This window comes from Oxyura jamaicensis, chromosome Z (genome assembly GCF_011077185.1).
Source record: "Oxyura jamaicensis isolate SHBP4307 breed ruddy duck chromosome Z, BPBGC_Ojam_1.0, whole genome shotgun sequence".
In the NCBI taxonomy this organism is placed as follows: domain Eukaryota; kingdom Metazoa; phylum Chordata; class Aves; order Anseriformes; family Anatidae; genus Oxyura; species Oxyura jamaicensis.
The window spans coordinates 4,546,244-4,553,474 of record NC_048926.1 but is presented as its reverse complement, the minus strand read 5'-3'; the positions used below and the strand labels follow the sequence as shown (position 1 = coordinate 4,553,474).

General features: G+C 40.7%; 1 long non-coding RNA gene across 1 annotated transcript in view; it reads right to left on the bottom strand.

Moving 5' to 3' along the window:
- Positions 1 to 391: 391 nt before the first annotated feature.
- The window catches only part of LOC118155680, a 10,822-nt gene continuing 3,982 nt past the window's right edge, over positions 392 to 7,231 (bottom strand). The window contains exons 3-4 of the long non-coding RNA XR_004745960.1: positions 2,693 to 2,697; positions 392 to 649 (exon numbers count right to left, since the gene is read on the bottom strand). This is a non-coding gene — a long non-coding RNA (uncharacterized LOC118155680). The remainder of the gene's footprint in view (positions 650 to 2,692; positions 2,698 to 7,231) is intronic.

The following is a 7,231-nucleotide window of genomic DNA, read 5'->3' as shown; positions in this document are numbered from 1 at the left end:
CTCATGAACCCATGCTGGCTGGAACCAATGACTGCATTGTCCACCAGGTGCGCTTCAATGACTTCAAGGATTATCTTCTCTGTAATTTTACCAGGCACTGACATGAGACTGACAGATCTGTAATTGCTAGGGTCTTCTTTCTGACCCTTCTTGAAAATTAGTACAACATTTGCCAGCTTCCAGTCTACTGGGACCTCTCCAGATTCCCAAGATCATTGAAAAATAGTTGAGAGAAGTCCCGCGATGACGCCAACCAGCTCTTCAAGCACCCTGGGGTGAATCCCATCTGGACCCATGGACTTGTAAGGATCCAGGTGGAGCAGCAACTCCCACACAAGTTCAGGGTCGGTTGGGAGTTTGTCATTCCCACCATCACAGTCCTCCAGCTCAGGGCACCCTGGGTCCTGAAGCCCGTCATCAGTGTTGAAGACAGAGGCGAAGAACGCATTAAACGTCTTTGCTTTGCCTGTGTCATTGTCTGTGAGGTGACCTTCCCCATCAAGTAGCTGACCCATGCTTTCTTTGGTTCTCCTTTTTCTGTTCACATATCTAAAAACAAACAAACAAACAAACAAACACCTTTTTATCATCTCCCACAGACTTGGCCAGCTTCAGCTCTAGTTGGGCTTTGGTTACATGACTTTTCTCCCTACAAATGTGAACAGCATCCCTGTATTCCTCCCACATCGCCTGACTTTCCTTCTGGCAGTCATACACTTTCTTTTTTCACCTAATCTCCAGTAGAAGATCCCTGGTCAGCCAGGCCAGCCTTCTGCCCTGGCTGCTCAACTTCTGATATTTTCGAATTGCCTGATCTTGTGTTTTTAGGAGGCAGTGCTTAAAGACTGACCAGCACTGATGGACACCAAGGCCTTCAAAAGCAGTTTCCCCTCCTCCTCCCCCCCACCCCCCCCCCACCTTACCTAGCCTGCCTGTCCCTCCTGAAGAACCTGTAAGCATCTATTGCAACACACCAGCCACAGGACTCATCCCACCAGGTTTCGCTTATGCCGATGATGTCGTAGCTGTGGGACTGGGCCAAGACTTCTAGCTTATCCATTTTATTCCTCATACTGCATATGTTTGTGTAGAAGCACTTCAAATGCAGCTCCCTACACACAGCACCTGTGGAGCAGACCAAAGGACCTCACTAGCATGCGGTACCTATGATTCTAGTGTACCATCCCTTAGGTCTTCACTGGCATGCCTGGTTTTATCCTTTTCCCCCTTTAACTCTAGTTTGAAGCCCTGTCTATCAGCCCTGCCAACTCCTGAGCAAAAATCCTTATCCGTCTCCGAGAGAGACGCATCCCATCTGGTGCCAGCAGGCCTGGTGTCACGTAGACCTTCCCATGATCAAAAAAAAACAAAGTTCTGCTGGTTGCACCAGTCCCAAAGCCACATATTAATGTGATGAGTCTGCTTGTCAGCATTGATCCCCCCTATTGAAAGGACAGAGGCAAACACAACCTGAGCCCCTGAGCCTTTAACTAGTCACCTTAAAGCCCTAAAGTCCCTTTTGATCGCTTTTAGACTTCCCCATTCGACCTTGTCATTACCAGCCTGAAAGACCGGTAGTGGATAGTAGTCCATGGGCCTTACCTGGCGCATGACTTTTCTAGCAAAGTCTCTCACCTGAGCCCCAGGGAGGCAACAGACTTCCCTGCAGGTTGGGTCCAGTCAACATATCAGGCCCTCTGTCCCTTTCAGAAGGGAGTCCCCCATGACAATAACTCTTCTTTCTATCTTGACAGAAGATGTAGCAATGCCAAGGGTAGGTTGCCCTGCCTTAGGCATCCTCTCCAACTGGGAAGGGCTTTTGTCTACATTGGTGTTTTGACTGTCATGTTCTAGAGTCTCATACCTGATATATAGGGGTAGATGGGAAGGTGAGGTTGGCAAGGACAGGGCTCGCCTACCACCCCAAGCAGGAATCTGCCTCCATTCCCTGCCTTGGCCTAGGTTCCCTCCTACTGCCTGGCGGGATAAGCCTGCTCCTGAGCCTGCTCACCTCCTCCCGAAGCTCTGCTACCTGGCTGAGCAGCTCTTCAACCTGGGCACAACTCCCACAGGCATACCCCTCACTGCTGCTGTCAGATACTGATAGAACAGTAAGGCACACCCTGCAGCCCAAGACCTGGACGGCGGTGTGTTTCCCCAAGCCCTCCGTCTGAGTAGACACATCAGTGACTGTGGCTGGAGAGGCTGCAAGAGATGCGGACGCTATGTTTTTCTGCCTGGTTGACAGCATGGCCAGGCTCTTCGTGAGCATATTAATGTGATGAGTCTGCTTGTCAGCATTGATCCCCCCTATTGAAAGGACAGAGGCAAACACAACCTGTGCCCCTGAGCCTTTAAGTACTGATGGGAAAGACTGCGGCAAAAGAGCAGCGAGGAGCCCTCCCAGCACGAACTGCCATGCAAACTGCTGCACCACACCCTTCTGTTTGCCCATTCTGGTTACCGCACTCTTGGTCACCGCACTCCCTAGGGCTGCTTTTGAATGTCAGGGAAGCCCTGGAACAGACCACCTCGTAAGAAGGCAGACACAAATTCCACATTGCATTATTTATAGGTCAGACAAATGTGATTTTATGATTTTGTAAACAAGAAAACAAACAAACAAATAAAACATCAACAGCAACAACCTGGTCAGGAGCATTTCCTGTAGCTATTAGTGTTACAGATACACCAACACTTATTTGAGAAACATGGACAGAGCAGGGACTTGAAACCAGGCCCTGCAAGTCATTCCTGCAGCCTGCATCAGTGCAACAGGACCAGGGTCTACTTTCCTTGGCTATATTGCCCTACACAACATGTCCAACACAAGAGCCTGCAGCCAAAACCTTAATTGTTTTATAACACACAGGAATAATATATAACTTGCAAAACAGTATTATTTATTTATTTATTTATTTATTTATTTATTTATTTATTTATTTATTTCATTGAACTTGTTTAAATTCTTTTGGATTTGAGTATTCTGAACTGACCTTCTGACTCTGGAGAGAATATATGTTCACGCCTGAACACACGTGCAAGAGCATTGCCATATATGATGGGTTCTTTGTTTTGCAGGTGAAGAAATTGAATTGAATCAATGGTATTTAACCAGATTAATTAACAGTTCCAAGGATAGGGTAACTAAGACATGACATTTTACTTCAATTATACTTATCTATTTTCAGGGAAAAAAAAAAAATGAAAAAAAAGAAAAACAAACAAACAAACAAAAAGATGTGATCAATCTCTGTGATATTTATCAAGACTCAGAATTTCAACTTAATTTAACAAGATCTATAGCTGTTGAAAATTGATTTTTTTATTGGAAATTAAATGCTCCTAATGCAAGCAGTATGAGACAAGGCATATCCCAGGTAAAAAGAGGCTTTTTACAAAGCCTGATACCACTACTCAGGTCTCTGTGCCACCTCCACAGCTGCACTTTCTGCTTTCACTCTCTGTGTAGAGCTCACTGTGTTGTTCATCCTTCATTCTAGGCCCTACTCAGAGGCTGGAGAATGAAGTCTCCTACAGTGGCTTATTTCTTAAAGTTTTTCCCAGCCTACAAGGAGGTGTCTTCTACCTTTCTATAGAAAGCTGGTATCATTCTCAGTTATACAGATTTATTTCTCTCTATTTGATAAGCAAAATGTTAATGGTTAATTCACTGGCATCCTACAATTATGTAAGTTAGCAACAATTCTCTCTGATCACCACCTTTGCTCAACGTTTTACTTCAGTAAATAGAAAATCAAGTTGTTTTCCAGTTTTTCTGTGTTTCTCTTGTGCAGCATGTAGCTATAATTTTTCATGCATTACATGAAAATTGATTCTTCACTGTTTTGCAGAATTATAAGGGACAACGACTCATTCTCTTTTTCTATAAGGAGCTCTGCCTTGTAGCTTTGTTTCTTTTTCAGTTGCATCCTTTTCCTGAGCTATTTGTAACATTCACCCAGCACATCCTTTGTGATCAAGAACTATAGGGTTTTTCCTCCACTTCTAATCTGTCTTTCTTGACTCCCCATTTTTCAGCAGTCCTTCTGACATTTCTTTCTATGATTCATAAACAAAAACTACTACATCTTCCATGGTGTTCATCTCCCCATTTTGCCTCTCTTCCTTCCAATAAGACTACCACTCTTACCAGGCTTAGGATCTGATCTTTATCTTTGATGTTTCTCCATTGTACACAGCTGCAGAAATCTCAGCATTTCCTCCAGAATGTGCAAGGTGAGCTGCTAAGGCAAGCTCCAGATGTCTCTTCCAACCTCAACCGTTCTGTGATATGATGATCTAGTTGACAAAAATGATTGATTACTGAATCTTTCAACGAATGTCTGCATCCCTAGTGAAACTGTCCTTATTTCTTCTCTTCATCCTTTCTTCTAAAAAATGTTTCCTTTGATCACCTATCTATACAGATGTCCTGTGCCTTGTTCCATGAAGCCTTATGCACACATGAAGCCTTATGCACTCTCTGAATTGAATCATGAGGTTGTTACATCCCTTCAGGTTTCCCTCTGAGACATATTTTTGGCATGATTCACTCAAGAAATTGACCATCTAGATGGACAGAGATGATACTTACCAGTATCAATAGCCACTTTTTATCATTTTACTTAATAATGTGCATTATATTTGTTGTGGATGTAGCACAGATCGCCATGATATTCAGGATGAACTCAGTCCCTGAAGAGGGTAGCAACATTTAAAGATATATTTTTTTGTTTTGTTTTGTTTTTGTTTTTGTTTCAGGCCCATAGTCACTTGTCTTTCATGATAGATTTTTAGAATGAGATTATTAGGCAGCTATGAGATTATTAGGCAGCTAAACTGGTTTTCATGTTACAGTACAGTTTATTTACTATATCTCTCTTTGCATTTGAACTTAAATTTTATCTACTGTTGACAAGACAAAAAAGTATTTCTATTTCTGTAATTCAGCTTTTCTGGTAAGAAAAGAAAACCTAATTCACTTCTGTTTCAGCACTTGCTGGTAAATGATGTTAAGTTACATGTATCCAAAGAGGTTTCTGTGTGGCCGTGCTCTGTAGTGCTCCACTGAGATACATGTCTCTAGGAACAAAACCTCCAGTCCCAGATTAGATGTGTAAAATTCCTATCTATGCTCTTCCAGCTGAATTCAAGGTTTCCCTCTCTTGCCGGTCACCCACATCTGCACTTGAGATGTCTCATTCCTCTCTAAGTTTTTGCTTACTTTCTTGCCTCTAAAGTGGTCCATTTTCAGCCAACATCCCCTTTGTTTCACAATAACACACGCCTTCTGAAGTGGTGAGCTCAGAGGTATCATTTAGGAGGTTATAGTGAGGTGGGGATTGGGCTTTTCTTCCAAGCACCTCTTTACTGAAAGAGTTCTGTGGCATTGGAATGGACTGCCCAGGGAAGTGGTTGAGTCACTATTCCTGGAGGTATTCAAGAAACATGTAGATTTAGAATTTAGTAGCATGGTTTAGTGGTGGACTTGATGATTTAGAGGTCTTTTCCAGCCTGAATGATTCTGTGATTCTGTGATCATTAATACCTTACAGACCAAATAAACTTTCAAGGTTCAATTAATGATAAAGGCTGTTTTCCTGGGAAAATAATTTTAAAGTTATTAATTTTGTTGTTAATCATGACCTGATCTGACTATATATCACCTTTTGTTATTCTCTTTCCTCTAACCTCTATTCCTCTGTCTGTCTATGGTTAGATGTCTAGCTTTTTGGTCACAGTCCCTCCTGCCTTGAATCTTAAGAAAGTGAACTGTAGCATGGCTGTAAATAAAAGAATAATAAATATACATAGCTATTCATAAAGATATAGGCCTAATAATCCTCTAGGAGATAGTTTGCAAGTGTCTGCCAGATGCAATGAATTGTCCATGATAATCTTTCCTAGTTATTAAAAAAGATTTCAGCTAGTTATATATTTTTCTCCAGGGTAAATGGACCATTACAAGGGTAACTTGTTTTTGTGGTTTAATGTATTCAGCATTGAAGTTACTTACAACCTAAAGCCATTATAATGACTCACATGCTCTCAGACTTCAGATACAAATACATGCTATATGTACTAAAACTTGGTACATATCAGCCTCATCATCCAAGGTTGCACAGATCTCAAAAAAAAAAAAAAAAAAGACCAAAACCAAACCAACCAACCAACCAACCAAAAAGCCCTAACCAATAAAATATACTCCAAAGCGGGAAATAAAAATATGGGGGGGGGGGGGGGGGGGCGGGGGAAAACAGAGAAATAATTATCATTTATGAATCCAACAAATAAATTTATAGGATAAAAACTTGAAATGTTTCATGGTGATGTAATTGTTCTTTTATAGATCTGGCTAATCTTATTATGAAAATGTGGAAAAAAAAAAAAAAAAAAAAAAAAAGCATAGGAATATATTGTTTAACTGTTGAAGGAACTGGGTTTCTCTGTACATACTGAACAATACGGCCAGCTAGCTGTTTACTGCAAAATAATAGGGGTGTTCTGTGAAACTATCTATTGGGTGTTCTGTGAAACTATCTATTGGCCAAAGCCCAACATTTTTATTTATTTATTTATTTATTTGTTTTCTGGTAGCAAATTGTTTTCAATGAAACTTCCAGTATGAGAGATCAAATATGGAATTCTTGATCATAATGAGCAAGAACAAAGAAATCCTCATAAAACATAACATCTTAATAGTTGTTTAGTAACCTCACTAAGGTATTCACAGGTGTTCATATGGTCAACTTGAGGTGATTCAGGGTCATAATATGTATGAATGATGCAATTCATAACACCCAAGTTAGAAAATTAAAAACAAGTAAAAGAGTGCTCTTTCTCACTCACACACACATGTACATGCTCATTCTGCTCCTTAAGTTTTAGTACATTGGTCAGAAATCAAGACAGCTTCTGTGACTAGCTGATAGAAGGTTTTGTTTGTTTGTTTGTTTGTTTGTTTGTTTTTCCAGCAAACAGATGCATTTTTTGGTAAAAATGTTAATGAATCATCACATTTTCATCACAAATTACCTAATATCAAAAATGAACAAGCAAAAAAGAAATCATAGAACTATTGGAGATCAAATTGCTCATGTGTAATGCAATAGTGCAGTGAGACACTGCACTATTTCTTGGACAAATGGAAAAGTTTGAACTACTACAACGATGATTTATTTCTTGCTTCTTTATTTTTTAAATTAGGTAATTTGTGATGCAATAGTGC